The sequence below is a fragment of the Bubalus bubalis genome, chromosome 13, assembly GCF_019923935.1.
Source record: "Bubalus bubalis isolate 160015118507 breed Murrah chromosome 13, NDDB_SH_1, whole genome shotgun sequence".
NCBI classification, from domain to species: domain Eukaryota; kingdom Metazoa; phylum Chordata; class Mammalia; order Artiodactyla; family Bovidae; genus Bubalus; species Bubalus bubalis.
In genome coordinates this window covers 56,671,822-56,694,152 of record NC_059169.1, presented here as the reverse complement: position 1 = coordinate 56,694,152, position 22,331 = coordinate 56,671,822, and the positions used below count along the sequence as shown (strand labels likewise).

At 45.9% G+C, this 22,331-nt stretch overlaps 3 long non-coding RNA genes across 6 annotated transcripts in view; 1 reads left to right on the top strand and 2 right to left on the bottom strand.

The window, feature by feature from the left end:
• Positions 1–464: 464 nt before the first annotated feature.
• On the top strand, positions 465–4,926 carry LOC123328990. 3 transcript variants are annotated; one of them, XR_006544071.2, is made up of 4 exons: positions 465–599; positions 1,821–1,983; positions 2,078–2,422; positions 4,791–4,926. It is a non-coding gene; the product is annotated as an uncharacterized LOC123328990 (long non-coding RNA). The 3 variants fall into 3 exon arrangements; XR_006544070.2 differs by having other exon boundaries at positions 494–599; positions 1,932–1,983; XR_006544069.2 differs by lacking the exon at positions 465–599 and having other exon boundaries at positions 1,555–1,983.
• LOC123328991 lies at positions 3,502–6,719 on the bottom strand. The gene is made up of 2 exons (XR_006544072.2): positions 4,784–6,719; positions 3,502–3,896 (listed from the first exon to the last, which is right to left on the bottom strand). It is a non-coding gene; the product is annotated as an uncharacterized LOC123328991 (long non-coding RNA).
• An 8,521-nt stretch (positions 6,720–15,240) lies between these two features.
• The window catches only part of LOC123328993, a 26,885-nt gene continuing 19,794 nt past the window's right edge, over positions 15,241–22,331 (bottom strand). For both annotated transcript variants that reach the window (XR_006544074.2, XR_006544075.2), the window contains exons 2-3: positions 16,310–16,435; positions 15,241–16,114 (exon numbers count right to left, since the gene is read on the bottom strand). This is a non-coding gene — a long non-coding RNA (uncharacterized LOC123328993). The remainder of the gene's footprint in view (positions 16,115–16,309; positions 16,436–22,331) is intronic.

Below are 22,331 nucleotides of genomic sequence, written 5' to 3'. Positions count from 1 at the left end.
AACTAGGCCCGGCTATGCCTACAGATTCTGCATTTGCCTCCACAGTTGATATAATCAGCCGTTATTTTCCCAGCAAGCCCACATGCCCAGACCATGTAGAGCAGATAGAAGTGTGTGTGTGTGTGTGTGTGTGTAGGGGGGTGGTGTATGTGAGAGGCATTACAAAAGGAAACACTCAGGGCTCCGCAGCTGATTGAAGCTGACAGGCTACAATTGAAGAGAGAAGAGCAAGATTTCATTGAACAGCCATGAATTCCTGCAGCTGATTAACATTTGCTGAGAACACAGAGTTTAAAGTCTGTAGGAGGAAAAATATCTCCTATGTCACACGTCTTGGGCTGTGGGAGGGTGTGTGTTTCCGGCAGCAACACAGGCGTGGTGGTTGACAACGGGAGGCGGGTGAATTGACAGGTGTGGAGAGCCGAGCTGGAGCCCATCAGGAGAAAAGATGATAGAAGGAGATTAGTAAAGCCGCAGTGCGGGGATTAGAAGCAGGCGGGAGCTCCCACTCCTGAGATGGCAGAGCGAGGCTAAGGCTCTGCCTGGAGGAGGGTTTCAGGCTTTGACCTGAGCCATGATTTGAGCAGAAGGAGTCTATTGTAAGGATTTTCCCTCCTGGTATAAAATGAAATGATTAAGAGGGTGCATGCTTAATTTTTAGATGTCCTCCATGAGTGTGGTGGTCCAGAAGGACTCAGTTTGGAACTGGCTCATAAGACAAGGAAATTCTGGCCTGATTGGAACAGACCGGTGTATTCACTGGGGGAGAACTTGAAGTCAGCTCTGAGACATTCTGGCGGGGGTGGGGGGACTCCACGGGCCCACACAGTCCCCACCCAGGGACCTCAGCCCTGAAACTCAGCAGTTTGATATTCATTTCCTCCTGTGCCTTCCCATTTAGTCCACTTGTTAAAATTCAGACACTCGCTTTTAGAGGTAACACATTAAGTACATTTGCACCAAGGTGTTAATGACTTCTCAGATCTCCTTTCCTGATGACAGAGTGTAGAGTAAAGGGTAAAATCACCAGAAACTTGGATTACAAATCAGAAAGGAGAGGGAGACAGAGGGAGGGAGAAGAGAAAAAAGAGAGTTAGTTGTATACCAATGTCCAGAGCAGCATTATTCACAGCAACCAAAAAGTGGAAGCAACCCAAGTTTCCTGTAGGGAGTGAATGGATAAAGGAAAAGTGGTCCATCCATACACTGGAATACCACTCGGCTTTTAAAAGGAAGGAAATTCTGATGCACCACACATAGATAAACCTAGAGGACATTGTGCTCAGTGAAATAAGCCAGTCACATAAAGACAAACAAACTCTGCACGATTCCCCTTGCATGAGGTACCGAGTGTGGTCAAGCTCTAGGCACAGAGAGTAGGATGGTGGTTGCCAGGGGCTGGGGGCAGGGAGTGGAGCATCGGTGTTTAATTGATACGGAGTTGCCGTTGCCGTTTTGCGAGATGGAAAAGTACTGGAGATTGGTTCTACCACGGTGTGAAAGCACTTACCGCTACTGAGCTACGCACTTTAAAATGGTTGCTGCTGCTGCTGCTGCTGTGTCGCTTCAGTCGTGTCCGACTCTGTTAGGAAGGGAAATTTTATGCTATGGGTTTTCTTTTAAATAAGGGTAGTGAAAGACAAAAAGAAATGTCGTCTGTTTTGAAATTTTGCACAGAGCAGGCTCTGAATGGAAATTTTTGGGTTTTATTTTTGGTTTTGTTTTATTTTTTTAAGAGACAGAAGGGAGAGATGTGCTGTGGTTGTTGCTTTTCTGTCTGGAGTGCCCAACTCTGAATTCCTATTGGTGGGTTAATTCAGGGTCTCTTTCACCATCGATGTCAAGTTCAGTTCCCACGGACTGAGCACCTCCCACAAGGTCCGTGCTCCTGCGAGTCCTCATTTGTAGGGACCACTCTCCCTATTTTACAGAGGGAGAAACTGAGAAACCGCAACTCCTCCAGGATCCAAGAGCTGGCCTTCGGTGAGCTCCCGCTTTGGAGAGGTTTCTGTGTTTGTTTCTTGGCCCTAGTCAGTATTTGTATTTCCCATATCATCTTTATTCTCCTGGATTACAGAAAACTTGGAAGTGGAAAATAAGAGGCTTCATAGATCTCCTTGAGAACAAGTGCGGGACACAGTGTGAGCAGAGGAGGCCAGTCAAAGACAGTTCACTGTGTGCATCCCCCGGCCAGCATCCTGCAACTTCACCTCCACTCTGTGCACCCAGTTCAAGCCCAGCACAGGCAAACGCCCCTCCACGTGAAGACACACACGTGCAGAGCTAGCAAACAGCACGAGCTCTGGCGAGCCAAGGAGCAAGGACTTCTGAGCTGGTTGCCTTCCTTCTTGCAATCTCATGAGGACCCCACAGCAAATAACCGTGCTTCCTTGTGTTTACGGGCTTCCCTGGTGACTCAGTGGTAAGAATACACCTGCTGATGTAGGACATGTGGGTTTGATCCCGGGGTCAGGTGGATCCCCCAGGTGGAGGGCATGGCAACCCACTCCAGTATTCTTGCCTGGAGAATCCCATGGACAGAGGAGCCTGGCGGGCTACAGTCCATAGGGTCACAAGAGTCAGACAGAACTTAGTGACTAAAACACCACCACCACCACTTGTGTTTACACGCTAACACTTGCCAGTAGAGATGGATCCTCCCTTCCCCCCCTCCACCCTACCTTCACTCCTACCCAGGCAGACCTCCCACTGGTTCTCTCTGGACTTAGGTCAGAGCCCAGACACTGCCCTACAAGGCTCTACTGAGGTGGTTTTGCCCCCTTCCAGCCTTCTTCCTCTTGGTAGACACACAAGTGGCCAGATCCATGTGTATATCAGTGCGGGAGACTGGGTTTGAGCCCCAGGTTGGAAAGACCGAAGGCCTCACATGTGTTATCTCCTCTGATTTGTAGAACAATCCTCCAAGGTTGGTACTATTGATCCCATTTTACAGATGAGGAAACAGGCTCAGAAATACTTCAGAGTTTGCCCATGATCAGAGAGTTGGCATGCAGCAGTCAGAAAATGAAACAGGCCTGCCTGACTCCAAAGCCAGGACTCTCAAACTCGGTCTGTCCACTTGGCCAAGTGTGCTTCCCCAAATGCTGCAAACCCTTCTTTGCTAATTTTTTGGTCGGACTGCACAGCATGTCGGATCTTAGCTCCCCAACAAGGTATCGAACCTGAGTCCCCTGCATTGGATATAGCAAGTCTTAACCACTGGACCACCAGGAAGTTCCCACAGATGCTTCTTAAAACCCTCCTTGACTTTACCTCCCACCTCCCACCCCCGCAGGCACATCCTGTGACTTCTCCTTCTTGCCTCCTTCATTAAAACCTGTGTCCTCAGTGCCCACAGAGGGGCAGGCCTGTGAGGGGAACAAACCCTCCGTCTGATAAGTTAAAACTGTCGCTCCCTCAAGGGCAGGGCCTGGGTTGTGTTTTTGTTACTGGCCCTCCTACTTCACAGGTGACTAGATTGACCTGATTCTCAGCCTGGAGGCCAATGGTTAGAAGAAGGTTTATTTATCCTGGGGCCCTCTCCCCGTTTTACAAGGTTTACTGGAGGGGAGGTTCTTCTTTCTAAATCCTTCATGCCACCCCCACAGAACAGGGCTGTCCAGGATCAAGCTCAGGGCTGCAGGTTGTAGACCCATTCTCCTCCCACCAAGATCAACGTGATCCCCAACTAGTCATTTCTGTGAACAAATCCTTTGATTTAAAATTGTGTTAGTCCAAGACCAATCTGGCCGCCAAATGACGTCTAAGAAGTATCTTGCTCAAACTTGCTGTGAACCGACTGCCTGAGCATCAGCAACAGAGAGAAAGCTTAGAGCACTCCCCTCCAGCGGCCCTCGGCATGAGGAACATGCAGGACACGTGGTGACCGGCTTGCCCTGTAAGAGAGGGGACATGAGGGTAGCATTGACATAGATACACTACCTTGTGTAAAACAGACAGACAGCGATGGGAAGCTGCTGTAGAGCACAGGGAGCTCAGCTTGGTGCTCTGTGATGACCTAGAGGAGTGACATGCGGGGTGGGGTAGGAGAGCGGTCCAAGAGGGAAGGCATATATGTATACATATAGCTGATTCACTTCATCGCACAGCAGAAACTAACACAACATTGTAAAGCAATTTGTTGTTGTTGTTCAGTCATTAAGTTGTGTTCAACTTTGTGCGACCCCACGGACTGCAGCACACCGGGCTTCCCTGTCCTTCACCATCTCCCAGAGTTTGCTCAAACTCATGTCCATTGAGTCAGTGAAGCCATCCAACCATCTCATCCTCTGTCGTTCCCTTCTCCTCCCGCCTTCAATCTTTCCCAGCATCAGGGTCTTTTCCAGTGAGTCAGCTCTTCCCATCAGATGGCCAAAGTATTGGAACTTCAGCTTCAACATCAGTTCTTCCAATGAATATTCAGGACTGATTTCCTTTAGTATTGACTGGTTGGATCTCCTTGCAGTCCAAGGGACTCTCAAGAATCTTCTCCAACACCACAGTTCAAAAGCATCAATTCTTCTGTGCTCAGCCTTCTTTATGGTCCAATTCTCACATGAGTACTGGAAAAACCATAGCTTTGACTATACAGACCTTTGTTGGCAAAGTGATGTCTCTGCTTTTTAAATTGCTAAGTTTGTCATAGCTTTTCTTCCAAGGAGCAAGCATCTTTTAATTTCATGGCAATTATCCTCCAATTTAAAAAAAAAGATGCAGTTCCAAAAAAGGGGGGTGGGGGGACAAATGACCAAGAGTTTTCCCACGACATTCGCCTTTTACTCACCCCACAGGCATGAAGAAGTCCAGCCCCTATCCCGACCCTCTGGAGACCTGCTGAGTCACCCAAGCTGAGTCCTGGGTCTTATCGATCTGGTCAAAAGAACAAAATGCCAGGTGCCAATGATTCTTCCCCTGGGCAGGAGCCACAGGGAAGCTGTGTGAACTCTTTGGGCCCTGAAAGTACCATTTACAAGATTATAGAACATTCAGAGCACCTGAGTCATGGGATTAGGTCCTGACAATCTGGTTCCATGGAAACGCGTGAAGAAGGATTTAAGCAGCACATGGAGGCCTCGCTCTCTATTCTGTGCCCGAGGAATCACGTCTGCTTTGTGAAGTGCTGCAAACCAGGGGATTTAATCCTATTTTATAAAAATCTTCCAACACCATTCTCCTGATAAACTGTTAACAGGTCACCTGCAGTGAGTACCAGCTGTTTGGCTCTTGCCCACCTCAAGTCATTGGTGTGGAAGACTAACCAGCCTTTAGGGATGAGCACTTAGACCTTGGCAGTTACCTCCTTTGTAGACATAAGCTCAGGGCTGAGATGTTTCTGTCTGTCTTTAGGGAAACACCATGGAGCCACATCAATTAGTCATTTAGGTCCAAAGCTTTCATTCCATTTTCCTTCCACTGAGACATGTTGAATTTATGAGGCTGGGCTTACAGAATAAATGTTTCCAACATCTCAAGGGAAGCTCTTTCTTTTTTTTTTTTTTTTTTTTTTGCTGTGGACTATTTTTAAATTCTTTATTGAATTTGTTATAATATTGCTTCTGTTTTCTGTTATGGTTTTTTGGCCAAGAGACATGTGGGATATAGTTCCCTGACCAGGGATTGAACCTGCCTCCCTGCATTGGAAGGTAAAGCAGTCTTAACCACTTGACCACCAGGGAAGTCCCCTGGAAGTTCTTCTTCTTTTCACTGGCCATTTTGTATTGCCTAAATTCTAGATATTTCAGATGTTTCTTTTATGTTTCTTTATTTTTAAGGCACTATTAAAACTTGTATTCTCAGTGAGTTTCAGTCAATAATTCTTCCTCTGGAAAAAATGTTCCTCAATATGCAAGAACAAATGGTGGTTATTCCTGGAGAATGGAAGAGGGAACCAGGTTTGAGGGTGATGGAAAATGGCATTTTAGTCTTTCTCTGTTGAATATATTCTACTAACATACTTACAAATTAAAATTTTTTGTGTTGTTCAGTTGCTCAGTTGTGTCTGACTCTTTGCGACCCCATGGACTGTAGCACGCCAGGCTTCCCTGTCCTTCACTGCCTCCCAGAGTTTGCTCAAATTCATGTCCATTGAGTCAATGATGCTATCTAACCATTTCATCCTCTGCCATCCCTTTCTCCTTTTGTCTTCAACCTTTCCCAGCTTCAGGGTCTATAAGTAAACATAAACAATGTGAAAAAAGTAACTGATTTGGAGGCTGTCACTGCTTCCCCCAACACAGCTAAAATAAAGCTGTTCCATAGGTCCCCATAGCCTCCTGAGAAATTTATTCAGTCTGTACCAGCCATTCCCTGCTGCTGCTGCCTAGCCAGGCCTGGATACAGCCCCAGAACACTGGGCACCTCCATATCCTGGCAGTTGTTTCTGCCACAACCTTCAGGGTGGTGCTGGCCCTTCCCAGGGGGCTGCTGCCAACATTCCCAGCACTGCAAACTCTCTAGGAGCCCAAAGAGCTTTCTGTTGCCTTCATGCTGCCTCCCAGCCCTCGGTCCTTTTCTTTTGTGCATGAACTGAGGACAGTATTCCTCTCCCTAAGGTCCACCTTAGCCCTTATCCGGATGAGCACGGGATACTACATTTTCTGCTTCTTTTCTTTGACTTGACTTAGGAGGCCACCTGGTTCATTGTCTGCTCCAAGAATCTTCAAAGTGTTCCCTTGGAAGACCTTCTTTCCCTTGCAAATCACTCAGGAAGAGAGTTTGGAGAACAGTGGATCATCCTTGGCCCCACATGCAAATAGCTTAGATTTAGTCATATATGCTTACTTACACATGCATGCAAGAAAAAAGGTATGTGCGTATTTGAAAGTGTAAAACCATATTTACGTACATAAGCAGATGTACTAGTGAATGCACAATTCAAGTAGAGATTCAGGCAACCACTAAGTGCAGTGCCCAGCTCATAATCTGACCACTTGTTGCTTTTAGAATTTTATATTCCTGGAGTCCAGTACATTCTCATTAACAGAGTTGTGAAGTGAGTGAGTGAAAGTCACTCAGTCTTGTCCGACTCTTTTTGACCCCATGGACTATACAGTCCATGGAATTCTCCAGGCTGGAATACTAGAGTGGGTAGTCATTCCCTTCTCCAGAGGATTTTCCCAACCCATGGATCAAACCCAGGTCTACTGCATTGCAGGTGGATTCTTTACCAACTGAGCTATGTGAGCTATTATAAGCTAACATAGTTGTAGCTTATAATAATTCTCAATGGGACACATTATTTCAATATGTTTGGAAAGATCTCCTCAGGCCTTTAAATATTGCTATTAAAAAAAAATCCTTGCAAACGTCATCAAGGAGTTAAAAGATTTCAAAATACCAGGGGTTTATTATGAATGCCATTTTACAAGTTAAATTATACATCAGGGTTATATATAAGGTAAGTAGTAAGAAATGATGGTACAAAATTCAGTAACTAGCCAAAGATTTATGGAGGAAAATATGGCTGAATGTTGATCTCATGTTTTCAACATTCCTGTATCCACTACTTATACAGTAAATATATATCCCTTTATAAAACATATCTATGTGCATAAATGAGAAAAGCAATGAAAATGTGCTAAAACAAAGGACCTAAGGGGGCTTGCCTGGTGGCTCAGATGATTAAAAAACCCACCTGCAATGCAGACGGCTCAGGTTCCATCCCTGGGTCAGGAAGATCTCCCTGGAGAAGAAAATTGCCACGTACTTGAGTATTTTTGCCTGGAGAATTTCATGGCCAGAGGAGCCTGGCAGGCTATAGTGCACGGGGTCCCATTACTACTTATACAGTAAATATATTTCTCCTTATGAAACCTATCTATGTGCATAAATGAGAAAAGCAATGAAAATGTGCTAAAACAAAGGAACTTATTTGATTTCTTCGAGAACTCATTAAATTAATTTCACTTGGTTCTTAGGGTGGCTAAGCTTGGAAAATCAGGTTCAAGAACATCTGCTTCCTCCCAGAAAAAGAATCTGCAATTCAAGGCAAAAGAATACAAAGTAGAGACAAAATGTGCTGTGGATCATTTAGCTGGAACACACAGGCATATCAGGTTTGGGGGTGGGGGAAAGGAGTGTGTGTGTATGTGTGCGTGTCTACCTGCATCTTTAATTTGCAGAGGCTTGGCTCCCAGCATAATCTGGACACCCAGCAGCAGGAGATGGCATGCCTAATTACTTAAGAGACCCAGAGAATAACAGCAAGATCTTTATTAATGGAGGCGTTTCTTGCTTCTTGTGCTTCTTTCTCTGATAAGCTGATTATCATTTTATTGGTGCCAGTCTTGTCAGGACCATGGACAGCTCCACCACAGCGGGGAGTCTCCTCTCTGCCTCCTCTTCTACTGGTAGAATTTCAGAGAAAAACAGACCTGAAAGCTTAACTATTTTCACACCTTCACTGTACAGATGACAAAATGGTTGCTTACAGAAGTTAAAGGACATGTTCAAGTCACACGTTTTAATCCAAAGAGCAGGCTCTCCCCTGACATAGCGGGGCATGAAAGAGTACGTGAATGGGTCTAAATGGACGTTCTGCCTCTTAGTAGCTGTGTGTAATTTGGGCTTCAGCTTCCTGATTCTGCAAAATGGGTGTCAGGATGCCTTCCGTATACAGAAGGGAGCTTCAGAGTGAAGCCTGTAAAATGCTGAGCTCACCCTGACAAAAAGCAAGGCCTCCATAAACAATAGCCGGGGATGAAATCAATGCAACCCACATACCACACTGAGAAATAAGTGCAAGACGTCATGCAAGGTGGGGTTGGCTTCCTGAAATGAGTGAGGCTGAATTCCAAAGAGCCTGGAGTTCTACCTGACTTGTTTCAAGTCATGTTGTTGTTATTGTTTAGTCACCATGTCATTCTGACTCTTTGTGACCTCATGGACTGTAGCCCACCAGGCTTCTCCATCCAGGCAAGAATACTGAAGTGGATCAACATCCTCTCCTCCTGGGGATCTTCCCAACTCAGGGATTGATCCTGCATCTATTATATCTCCTGCATTGACAGGCAGGTTCTTTACCACTAGCGCCACCTGGGAAGCCCTCTACAATGGAAACATAATGGCAAAATCCAGCATTTCAAATCTTATAACATGATATATGTTTTTAGTGCTGTCAACTTTTTCCCTTCACTGGAAGAATACATCAGAATGAGGTCTTTTTAATGTAGCTAACAACAACAAAAAAAGGGAAATCCTCTAGAAGTACATTAAAATATACATCACAAAGCCCTATGCTGGGCCAACAATCACATTGGAATGCTCACGAAGGATTAAGATACTGATGATCACCAAACCAGTCTGGAGTGTGCATTTGGGAATTTTTGAATGTGTGATTAATGTGGATGATGACTATGGACTTTGTACATGCTTGTCTACTTTTGAGCCATGTTACCTGATTTGCTGCATAAATTTCACATCTAAGGCTTATTATACAGAGCATAGCTAATACTAATAAGGATTTGTGTGTAAATTTTCATCCTCAAAGTACTCAGTAAGCATTAATTAATACATTAAGCCCCTTGTTGAAAGAGATGTGCTTTGTAGCCCTATTTTTAGAGACTTGGGACTCTACACTTCACCTCAAGGCAGTAAGGGAATTAGTGATGGAATGTGGTTATCTCAGTGTGTAAAATACTTATCCTCAAGGTGTGTGCAAGTGCACACGTGTGTGTGTCTATGTCCTCCCTCACTCTCTTTAGCTTTATCTCTCTTTTCTTTCTCCCCATTTTTTTCTCTCCAGTCTTAAAGATCAGCAGTTTGGAAACAAGTTAGATTAAGAAGAAATCAGCAGAAAAGAAAAGGAGTGAAATGGAAAAGAAAAAGTATCCAGTCCATAAATAATTCATATTGGCTTGTATAACACTTCACTTTCCTGCCTATGATTTACTACTGTTTGATTTAAAATGATAACAGCCATCCTGCATTGAGTGACTTATATGTGAGGCATGTGCCAGGCAGTGTTCCAGGCAGAGGAGAAAGGTTTTTTAAAATGGGAGAGACAGGGACTTCCCTGGGGGTCCAATGCTTCACTGCAGGGGCATGTGTATTTGATCCCTGGTTTGGGGGAAAAAGATCCTGCATGCAAAAAGGCACAGCCAAACAATAAATAAATTTTAAAAATAAAATGGAAGAGACAAGCCTTGGCTTTCCATGGATGTATAGCATATTGAGGAGACAACCTCGGAAATAGCTGTCATGTCCTGTGGCAAATGATATGGCAGCTGTACCCAGAGCGTGAAAAGTCATCATAGAGAAGGAGAATTTGATCTAGTCCGAATCAGTCATAGGCGAATCCCTAGAGGAGATGCGACCTGGGCAAAATCTTATGAGATGAATGAGAGCTCCAGGGTGTAGAGGGGAGAGGCCTTCCAGGCAGGAGAGCAGCATGGTGTGTGTGTGTGCGCGCGTGTGTACGCTTGTGTGGTAGGCAGGAGTGGCTGCAGCAGAGGCAGGTGGAGGAAGCCACAACATTCACCTTAGTTGCAGGGCGATGATCAAGGCACAGAGTAGGAGGCCTGGAATCGGGAGTGAAGACAGAAGCCTCCATAACTAAGGGGAAGCCATCATCTCCCTCTATCGGCTCTGTGCCGGCCACATTGTACAATCTGATGGAAAGAAGCTGCGTTCCTGAATATATTTTTCATAAACAAAGTGTGGGGCAGCCATGAGACAGAATACTACTCAGCACTAAAGAGGAAACACTCCTGGTATACACAACATGCTTGAATCTTGTATAAATTATGCTAACAAGTCAGGTTGATGTCAGTCAGTTGCGACAGCCCTAACGAGAAGAATAGACTTATAAATAGTCAATACATTTTTTTTAAAGATATCTATTCCTTTAAAGTAAAAACTTTCAAAATGTCTAATCACTTTGGAGGAATGTATTTATCGGCTTTATGTATAAATGCAGTATAATGAGCATATTTTATCCCCTTGTTGTTTCCACCAGGCCTTCCCATCTTCCTTTTGTATCAGGTTGGAATGGAGCATGGCTGGGCTCTTGGGGACTTGAGAAGACAGGGCTCTCTGTCTCTTCTGTGACTGGTCCCAGGATGCTCTGCTTGTTGAGGACTTTCATCTGCTTTTAGGCTTTGGTTTGGTTTTGTCTTTGTCTCCTCCTATTCTTTCAGGCTTTTTCACGTTCTTGTCTCTAGCCTTCTGAGTTCTTCTTAAAGGTATTTCTTATGGGTTGTGAGCTGAACGCCAGATAACCAAGTTTGTTGGAATTCTATCTAAAAATTCACATCTTTGTCTCAGATTTTGTGACATCTTCTTTTAACTTTTCAGAAGTGGTCTAACATCCTTCCTAGGTCTTGGCAGCGTCATGCACACTTGAGATGGCCATCTAACTGACTGCCAGAAGTGAGACGTCTCTGAGACGGTGGAGAGTTCTTCATGGGTGTGACTAGCTGTCTCCCAGGGCTCCAGAGTGTGAGGTTCGTTTATACCTTTCACTGTGTTCTGTCCGCCTTATCAGTGGGCCCCGTGATCTCAGCCCAAGCTGGCTGTCCCATGGAGCGGCTGTCAGGATTCTTTCTTGTCTTCCCGGCCTGACATTCTGCCAGATTTGTGACTCTTGTAGAAGACAGATACCATTTATCTTCCTACATCTGCATCTAGATCCAGAAAGATACCCTAATTTGTCAGAACTCATTCACAGCCATCACAGAATTCAGGGCCTATAGACTGGCAAGGCAATTTTATAACTGTCAAAAGAAAACTTGAGGACCAAAATTAAACTTGAGCAAACTGGCCCACGAGATGGAAGCCCTGGGCACTGGCTCCCTGGTGGCTGGGGCCATGCTGGTACCCAAGGGGAAGATGCCCAGCCCTCTGTGCTTTAGTTTAATTGAAGTGACGATTCCTTCTTGTTTAACTCTGAGCTGAGCAGCACTGCGGGGACCCTGAGTACTTGCTAACCTCTGGCCTGTTCATTGCCCAAGCCCACTTTATAGATTCCTGAGCACATCACAGTGGACCAGGGAGGGAAGGCTGAAGTGGACAGGTCATCCTTGCAGCCACATCTACTGCTATTTCCACTGGAACCACAAATGCTTCCACCCTCCATGTCTTTCCCAGGGTACCTTCAATCTCACATCCTTATGCTGTCAGTAGATATGGAAAAACGGTATGTTTGCAGTTTACTTTATGCATATACTAGGGAAGCCCAGGTGGCTTAGTGGTAAAGAATCTGCCTGCAATGCAGGACACGCAGGTTCAATCCCTGGATTGGAAGATCTCCTGGAGAAGGAAATGGCAACCCACTGCAGCATTCTTGCCTGGGAAATCCCATGGCCAGAGGAACCTGGCGGGGTACAGTCCGTGGGGTTGCAAAAGAGTCGGACACAACTGCGTGACTAAACAACATGGCCCAAATAAGTTCAAGGCAGGACTTTTACCCAAAGCTGCAGGCACCAGCTGGCCCTAGTGGTGAAGAATCCGCCTACTAATTCAGGAGACCTGGGTTTGATCCCTGGGTCAAGAAGATCCCCTGGAGAAGGGAATGTCTACCCACTCCAATATTCTTGCCTGGAGAATTCTGTGGACAGGGGAGCTTGGTGGGCTACAGTACACGGGGTCACAGAGAGTTGGACATGACTGAGAGACTAACACTTCACTTTCAATGCATGGACAGTGGCCCAGAGAAGCCACTCAATCTTGCTGGGCTTCAGCTAATGAGAACGAAGACTCTTAAATTCCGCCAGCCCTCTGGGTGACCCATCGTAAAAGCTGACACCCTCCCCGCCGGCTGACCTGGGTTGGGATGCAAGAGCGAGTGTTAACGTTTCATGTATGTTTGTCTTGGCTTCTCTGTTGGACGCTCCCCAATAGGGCCGGGACCAGGCTGCTGGCATTCATGCATGTGAGCCATCATTTATTCACATGTTCACTTAGTATAAACCCAGCACTCAAGGGATGCCTCATCTGGTCATCAGCCTGGCTTGCCTCTCTCCTCTGAGCTAGAATAATATTACCCCCAATGTCCTTGGGATGCTAACCATCATGCCCTAACTCAGGCTGGCAGCATGGCCTCTGGGGGCAAGGCTGAGGGTGTTTCAGACACCTTCAGACCCCACCTCTCCCTTTTCAGCTGGGGGAACACTGACCTCATGTTTCTTTGCACCGCCTATGGTAGCACCATTCAACACTGTTGACTTAAGGGGAACCCCATGCTCATCCTCATGGCCCCCAATCCCTCAATGCCCAGCTGACTTTGAAGCCACCCTGTGCCCTGTGCTGTATCTTAATTCATGGTTGGGAGCGGGTGATATCACCAAATTTTTATTTGATGACTTCTGTAGTTCCCATTTCGTACAATTTTCTCATGAAAAAGCCTCTTGTGAGCCCCCCATCCTGATCTGCACTTTCCTCTATGACCTCCTTAATCTGGGATTTCTCAGCCTGTTTTCTCCGCAGCAGGGGCTTGTCTGGTGCCATCAGAGGGGACCTTAATTGGAATCTAGAGCTAAATTCCAATTAAGAATTGGAAAAAGACTGTTCTGCAGAGGCTGCTGGGGGTGTGAGGAAGGAAAGGAAAGGCGACGCTCCCATGCTGGATGGAGGCTCAGAGTCAGGAGTCCCTTTACTTCCGAGTGGCCCCCGCATTCATGTCCCTCTCGTTCAGGCCACCTCCCTCCCGTGCTTGTCCTTTCCCAGCCCTCTCCCTCCACCTCTGAGCATGGGAGACGGGACAGGCAAGAAAAAGAAGAAAGAGGAGATTGGAGATGGGATGGACGCAGAGGAGGAAACCTTACTTCTCCTCCCCCAGCCCACCCTTCAGCTGAAAAACAGCTCCTGTCACCTTAACTTAACTCTAACCTCCCCAGCAAGCCTTCTGCTCAGCAAAGCTGCTTTTAGCATTTGCTCATTCCAAGCTGAGATGGGAATTACATGGGAAAGCACTCTTATTTCTTCCCTCCCATCCTGGAGGAGAGACTCATGCAAGTAAACAAGAAAACGTTGAGAAAACAAGAACAAGCCCTTCAGTCGACTGTACTTGTAGATGCCCTAAGAGATTCTGTAAAATACAGCCGATCAATGAATCAGAAAGAGAAAAGAACAGAAGGCAGAGAATACTGAAAATAGTACCTGCCTGTGAACCCCGGAACATGACTCACCTGGGATGCGCCAGCTGGTGAGGTAGGAAGCCAGCTTTGAACAAGCACACCTACTGCCATTTACATTTTAATTATCACATTTTATGAGGCTGTTACATCTTAATGAAATACAAATTTGTTTACCCAAAGTTCTCTTTGCCATATGGCTCAATAATCGGGCCTGTCTCATAAGCTTCACAGGGTCAGGATGGAAAAGAATGATCTTTCATAGTAACACAACCTTCCAGAAGGATGCTGTCCAGCCATCATCCCAGAGGTGGGGTCCAGCCAGCCTCGGGAGAAGGCCTGGAGGGCTTAAATTGTCATTTGAAAAATCTCTCTTCAGAAGACCTGTCCTCCACTGCTGCTCTCAAAATGTGTGAGGGATCTGAATTGATTTACAGCGGACAGAAAATAATAGAAATCACCCTCCCATCTGTCAGCGAAGGGCCACATTTTCCATGTGTGTGCTCAGTCACGTTTGACTGTTTGGACCCCATGGATCATAGCCCACCAGGCTCCGCTGTCCTTGGAATTTTCCTGGCAAGCCCACCGGAGTGTGTTGCCATTTCCAACCCCAGGGTATCTTCCCAACCCAGGGATCGAACCGGAGTCTCCTGAATTGGCAGGCAGATTCTTTACCACCGTGCCATCTGGGGTTTCCCATTCCTAACAAAGGAACATGGTATTTGTCATGATAGAAAACGGCATTAGCTTTCTTCTGAAACAGCATATTTTTGGGGGAGACAGAAGGCTCCTTCTCTCTTTGAGAAGGAAGCTTTCTAATAAATCGAGCATTCCCTCCCTTCCTTTAGAAATTTTCACCTGGAACTATCATCAACATCCTATGATAAACTATAATGGAAAAGAATATTAAAAAAAGAATGAGTGCATATGTATAACTGAATCACTGCTACACAGCAAAAATTAACATTGCAAATCAACTATACTTCAATAAATTAAAAAAATTTTTTTTATCAGAGGATAATTGCTTTACACTATTGTGTTGATTTCTGCCACACATCAAAATGAATCAGCCACAGGTATACATGTTTCTCCTCCCTCCTGAACCTCCCTCCCCGCTCCCACCCCATCCCACCCCTCTAGGTTGTCACAGACACTGGATTGAGCTCCCTGAGTCACACAGCAAATTCCCACTGGCTGCCCATCTTGCATATGGTACTGTATGTTTCCCTGCTACTCTCCCCATTCGTCCCACGCTCTCCTTCCCCCACTGAGTCCACACAGCTGTTCTCTGTCTGCGTCTCCACTGCTGCCCTGCAAATGGGTTCATCAGTACCATCTTTCTAGATTCCATATGCATGCATTAATATACAATATTTGTCTTTCTTCAATAAAATTTTTAGAAAATTCTCTCCCGGTGATCTTCAGAATTAGTCTGAAGACTCAACAGGTGAGTAGATGTTAACAGCTCCAGGAGTTCTCCACAGCTTTCTGGTTTCTCCAGTCTCACCGTTTTCACATTGTCCCCTGCCTGTGTTAACAGGAACGGAAAGGCCACCTGCAGAGCTGGGGTGTCTCAGGGCTCAAAACTGCACACAGGAGAAATGGCAAAGGCCTCCCTGACTCACCCCAGAATTGGGCTGTAACTGCCATTCCCGTTGTCACCAAAGGCACACCCAAAATTAGTCCCAGTGGCTAGAAAAGAGACCAACGGCCAAAGTGTGTGGTGGGTTGGAGCATCATTGGACCAAGGGTTAAGGAGGTGGACGGCAAGAAGGCACAGCCAAGCTGATTCTAACTCCACTGTGGGAAGGTGACCCCGGGATGCAGGACGGCCCACAGGAGCGAAGGGGATGTTCCTGAAGGCCTGGGTCAAGCAGGGGCCCCAAGGGCCCGCCGCTCCTTCTCTGCCCTTTGGCAGTGCTTCCAGGGACACTGATGATGATGATGGGGACAAAAGGCATTGTTTATCATTCGGTCAACTTTGCAGTCACATCGCACACATGTTGCATCATTGTGAGGCGGGCTGGGTGGCTGATCACAACCAGCTAAGAGACAGAGAAACCAAAGCTCAGAAGTTTCAGTGATTTTTCCCAGTCTCATGGCAATAAACTCAGGACTCCAGTTATCTAGAATATATAACTCCAAATCCTGTGTTTTTTACAACACCAAGTTTTCTTTCTAAAATCACTCAAAAAAAAAAAAAACCCACAACACCCCTAATATTAGAAAAGAGGGCTGACCTTTTAGGAATGTCTAGTCATCATGGTGAGTCATGTATCTGGCCAGTCAAGGGTATGTTTTCAATCTAAGGTCATACATCTCACGGTCTTCTGTTTAGACTTTTTATTTGACGAGTTCAAGGTTGCCTGGAAACAGTGAGCAGAAGAAATGAAAAACCAATATCTCCTCTTTTTTTAAATCCCAAAATGTAATTGAATTTATAACTTACATGGGAATTCTTATGTTAAAAGTCTATTTTTACCTAGCCTTCAGAAAGGCAGCCTTCCTTCATTTCAACAAAACTTACTTGAAACGACTTTGTAGATTCACAAGTGCCTTGGAAATCTCACTGATGGCAATAAAGGTTTCTATTAATCAGACAATGCTGTGTACTATGGGGAACAGAACACAGCCTCAAGCTGCCTATCATCTAGTTGGGGCTGGGGACATGGAGAGCCATGAGGAGGCTGCTGGACCAGAAGTCAGAGAGGGAAAATGATGGAGCTTTTCCAGACATATTTCTGCCTTTTTAAATACTCCTCAACCCTTTCCTTCCTCTCTTTAACTTCAAGGACCATCCATCCATCCATTCATCATCCATCCATTCATCCATCTATCCATCCATCCATCCATCTACTCAGCTTGTCCATCACTAAAAGTCGACTATGTCCAATAGAGCAGGAGCCATCCTTGCCTTTTTGAGCCTACCTCATTGATTTATGTTTCCACTAAGGCATCAGTTTCTAGTGTAGGATACCCCCAAACTCTTGACTCAAGATTTTCATGACACCGGTGAAATTTCATTTCTTCCCTGAAGACTTCCTATAACCCCCCAATGTCAGCTAATGAACCAGAAAATGGTAGAATCAGAACTTTCTGTGAACTGGGAGGAATCTTAACAATCATTTCTTTTTACAGATGAGGGAACTGAAGCCTCTGAAATGAAGATGCTTTTCCCAGGGCCGCCAGCTGTTGGGTGATGGATGCAGTCCTAGAAGCCCCCTCTTCTGCCAACTGGGCACCCACAGCAGCTGGGGTCCAGGGTGGGCACTGCGAGATGGCCAAGTCCTTCCCACATCCCTAACTCCTTGTTATTATTTATGTCTGATTTCCAAATAGTGCTGGTCGGTTGTGATAATATACTCTAAAGATTTTCTGCCCAACTGCAGTCTGGCTGACCTTTCTGTAATCTTCCTTTGCCAGATTCTGGGAAAAATCTAAAGGGAAATTAACAATGATGTTGAGTTTTTTTAAGGTTAAAACCTTGATTTCAGTTTTCAAATCACTGCCTTTTTATTTAAGCTTTGAAAAATTTCCAGAATTTCCAGGTTTTTCTTATATAGGAATATACTGCTTTCAAAACAACCCAAGCAACTACAAAGTGGCTAGAATTAACCTGTAAAATAATTAATAGGAATACTATGTGATGCTCAATTCAAGACATCTTCAAAGATGAGCATAGCTATGTCCCAAACAAGGGATTTTTCCCCCCCATCTTCTCTGTAATTTAAGGTTGCATGGTTAAATAGTATAAACAACTCACAGTTGCAAAAAGGAAGTTGGAGACAGACTATAATTTCACATCAAATACAATTCCAAAGAGGTATATAATTTGTGAGAATGGTATTGTTTCTCTGATTCTTTCCTTATATATCAGCTTCCCCTTAACACAAACCTATACAAAGGATTTCATGTTTTCAAGTATTAGCATCTCCTGTGAAAGAATGAAAGAATTCTAACTTTGCCCGCACGCCCTCAGTTTCTATGTGGGTCAGCAAGACAGACCCTATTACCAGAAGCTTCTGGGACAGCTTTAAATTAAGCCAAGATAAAAAAGAGAAGTCTTGGATGGTCTTTTGCTACCAATAAATCTGGGCATATAATCATTCCTATGTTTCATCAGAGTGCAATTCAATTGCATATGCAGAGTGGTGGCCTGAAATTTACTGGGGCACAGAAGAACCTGGCATTTAAAAAATACCCAAATGAGGCAATTTTATGGTGCAGAGTTTCTAATGGCAAAGACGCCAAGAGTTAAGGAGGTTTCCAAGTGTTCTCTCCTCCTCGAATTCCGGGGCTATGCGCCACTGAAGCCGCTGGGGTGGTCTGGAATAAGTGCCAGGAATAACAAAGCCAGGGCAATCAGAGGCTGATGATGTGGAAAAACACACTTTAGCAGAACTGAACTACACGGGGCTTCAACCTTTCTGAGGTCAGCACTGAGCCTTTGGAGCGAGGCTGGGGGCTGCCTGCTGCTGTTGGGGCAAGGGGGGTGGGCAGGGCAGGGAAGGGAAGGCAGGCAGGTGCCTTCAGACAAGGTGGAGCCAGGATGGAGGGACAGCATGGATAAGACAGAGCAGTGTGTTCTTCTCTTCCAAACCTCCTCGGAATTCAGATAGAGCTTTTTTAAGTTCAGTTTTTAATATTTTTTTAATTTTTATTTTTAATTGGAAGATAACTGCTTTACAATATTTTGTTAGTTTCGGGCACACCAGTTTTTAATTTTTATTTCAAAATAAATTTCACACTTACCGAAAAGTCGCAAGAATAATACCCCGACTTTTCATGTACCTTTCACCCACATCCTTCAAATATTAGCATTAAAAAATTTTTTACATTTGATATGGGAGTATAGTTGATTTACAGTGCTGTGTTTCAGGTGTACAGAAAAGTGAGTCAGTTATACAAGGCATCCCTTCTTTTTCAGACTCGTTTCCCATAAAGGTTGTGACAGAAGATAGAGTTCCCTGTGCTACATCAGACAGATCTTGAAAGGGGAAAAAAATTCTAAAAATGACGAGGAAAAGGAGGGGGCGCTGTCGAGACTGAGCAGCGGGGAAGCCAAGCTGAGCCTCCAGCTGACTCTGGGGAGGGGATGAGGAGGCCAAGGGGACCTCGGGAAGCTGGGTTGCCTTCAAAATTGAGACTGAGGGCACTGCATTTCAATATGAGACGATGCTCCCGGCCACCTGTTTTAAAAAGAAGGTCAAGTACCCCCAAGACAGGCCAGAGCCAATTAAGCTGCTTTTCTTCACCTTCAAAGCCCAGGAGAAGACAGGCCTTGATATTTAACTACCCGTCTTTCTCTTTTCCCTTTTCCCCAAGAGGGGAAAACCCCCACTTTAGCCAAAATGGTAAAGAACTCTCCAGATTGGCTGGTGTGGCGGGGGTGGGGTAGGGTGGTGATGGTGGTGCCAGTTCAGTGCTGATGTTTTAAATGCTAATGCCATTTAAACAAAGCACAACAAAAACCTCTTTAATCTGGTCTTCAACCCAGAAACCAACAAACCTGTGGAATTCCCACCTGTAGGCATTTCTTTAGATTCCCAGAGCTGCCATAACAAAGCACCACAAACTGGTCGGCTCAGAACAACAGGAATGGTTATCTCCCGGTCCTGGAGGCTGGAAGTCTAAGATCAAGGTGCCAGCCGGGCCTTGATGCCCCTGAATCCTGTATCCTGGCTTCCAATGGCCTTACGGCTCCTGGGCTTGTAGACGCCTGGCTCCCCTGTGTCTGCAGGTCATCTTCCGTCTGGGTGTCTGTGTCCAATCGACCCATTTTCATGAGCACACCGTCACAATGGACTGGAGCCCACCCTCATGGCCTCATTTGAACTTGATCACCTCTGCAAAGGCCTCATCTCCACACAAGATCACATGCTGAGGTCATGGGGGCTCAGGACTCCAGCGCATTTTTCTCGGGAGACACAGTTTAACATGTAGTGGGGCTTGGGGTGACGGTGTGGACGGAGGCACGATACTCTGGCCTGACATGCTTTCACCGGAGGCTGTGGCCACCCTGAGGGTTCTCCAGAAGCACCATCGAAGAGCCCAGGGTCTGACCATCTCCAACCCTCTCCCGCAGGTTCTGTGCTTTCTTATTTTTAAAAATTGAAGCATAGTTGATTTACAATGTTGTGTTTATTTATTTTAAACTCTTGGCTGCCCTCTGTGGCATGTTTGGGTTCTGGTTTCCTAAACAGGGATCGAACCCGCACCCCCTGCATTGGAAGGCAGAGCCCCAGCCACTGGACCACCAGGGAAGTCCCCTCTCCTATAGGTTTTGAACTCAACCTGCAGAAGGTTTGTTTTTCCTTCCTAGGGAATCCAGCTTCAATTTTAAAAGAAAAACTAGTAGAAAAATGGGGTTCACATACCTTCCACTTAAAGGTGACATATTAAACACCAACTTTTTAATCTCCTTTTTCCTCCCACACCCTGCTAAGATAATAGTAAGGCAATGAGAATTATTCCTAAACTATTAATAATGGTTCCAAGTATATGACACTCAGGAAACGGGAAAACTATGAAGTAAAAGGATTGGGGGTTGCCAGGGGTTGGGGGAGGAGAGAGCTGAATGGGCAGGACTAAGGCGATTTTTAGGGGAGTGAGAATGTTGTGTAGGATGCCATATTAGGGTATATGTGTCACTACCCATCTGTCCAAGTCCATAGAGTGTGTACCACGGAGAGTGCTCCCTGCTGTCTGACTATGGGCTCCGGGCGATGAGGGCATGTGGATGTGGGATCATGGATTGACCGGAACATCCCTCGAGTGGGGATGTTGATAGCCAGGAGGCGGTTTACAAGAATTCTCTGCATCTCCTGCTCAATCCCTCTGTGAATCTAAAACCACTCTAAAAATAGTTTCATTATTAAAAATATTAACCCCAAAGACAAGGCATACAGAAAAGAGGGAAACTAAAGGCTGTTTGGAAGGTTCACATGAGGTGGAGTAGTGAGATGAAGGAAGCCGGGCGGGCAGGGTGGCAAGATGACCGGCCTCGCAGCCTTGGTGGATCAGCCCTGCAGGCTTGGCGGTCTTTGGGGTCCCCGTGCATGCTGGCGGTAGTCTAGAGCTAGGGACTCTTTCCTTCCAGAGAGAAGCCCTCTGCTGGGCCGGCTGCAGCAGGGCATGACCGGCCCCCGGGGGGGAAGGAGGCTGGAGAAGGTACCAGGTCACCCATGTCATCCCCAGCACTCAGGGTCACCTCACCCGGCTCCAGGGGGCATCTCTGAGACAGACGTCCCCTCTCCACCTGACCTTCCTGGGCCCTGCTCTTAGCCCGGCCCCCACCCAGCTGGCTGATGGACCCTCAGCAGGAATCACCTGCTCCTTCATCTGCTGGTCCCCCTCCCCCACCCGCTCGCTCTCCTTCATGCTGTGAGCAGATGACCACTGACCAGTGTCAGAATCTACACACTTGTTTGGATGGACGTCCAGAATATTAAGGAACATCCTTGCTGGTCCAGTGGCTAAGACACTGCACGCCCAATGCAGGGGGCCCAGGTTGATCCCTGGACAGGGAACTAGATCCCACATGATGCAGCTAAGACCTGGGACAGTCAAATATTTTGGAGAAGGAAATGGCAACCCACTCCAGTATTCTTGCCTGGAACCTTCCATGGACGGAGGAGCCTGGTGGGCCACAGTCCTTGGGGTCGCAAAGAGTCAGACACGACTCAGTGACTTCACTTTCTTTCTTTCTTTTCCAGAGTATTATGTTTAGTGACATAAGTCGGAGAAAGACAAATACTCTATTATCATTACTGGGATCTAAAAGATGAAAGGAAGGAATTGTAAGGAAACAGAAACTGGACTCAAAGGTAGAGAACAAACCAGTGTTTACCAGGGGGGAGAGGGAAGTGGGGAGGGACAAATAGGAGCTGGGGGACGAAGGGATCCAAACTACTGTGTGTAAAACGAGTAGGTGACAGTGAGAGACGGACTGTACAGCACAGCAAAGTAGTAACTTTAGATGGAGCACAATTTACCAAAATGCCGAATCACTATTTGTACACCTGAAGTTAATACAATATTGTAAATCAGTTTATAAAAAGAAAAAATCGGTTATCAAAAACTCCAAACACTTGTAAAAAGGTGTATATTTGGAGATGTCTTACTGGTAGCTCCTTCCACTCCCACCCACCCCATTCCCCCACAGGTAACTGTTTTACGGGTCTTTCACTTCTCACCTGCCTCTCTTAGTCCCGTCCCAGGGAGGGAGGTTCATAGTGAGGTGTTTACGCTTCCCTACTCTGC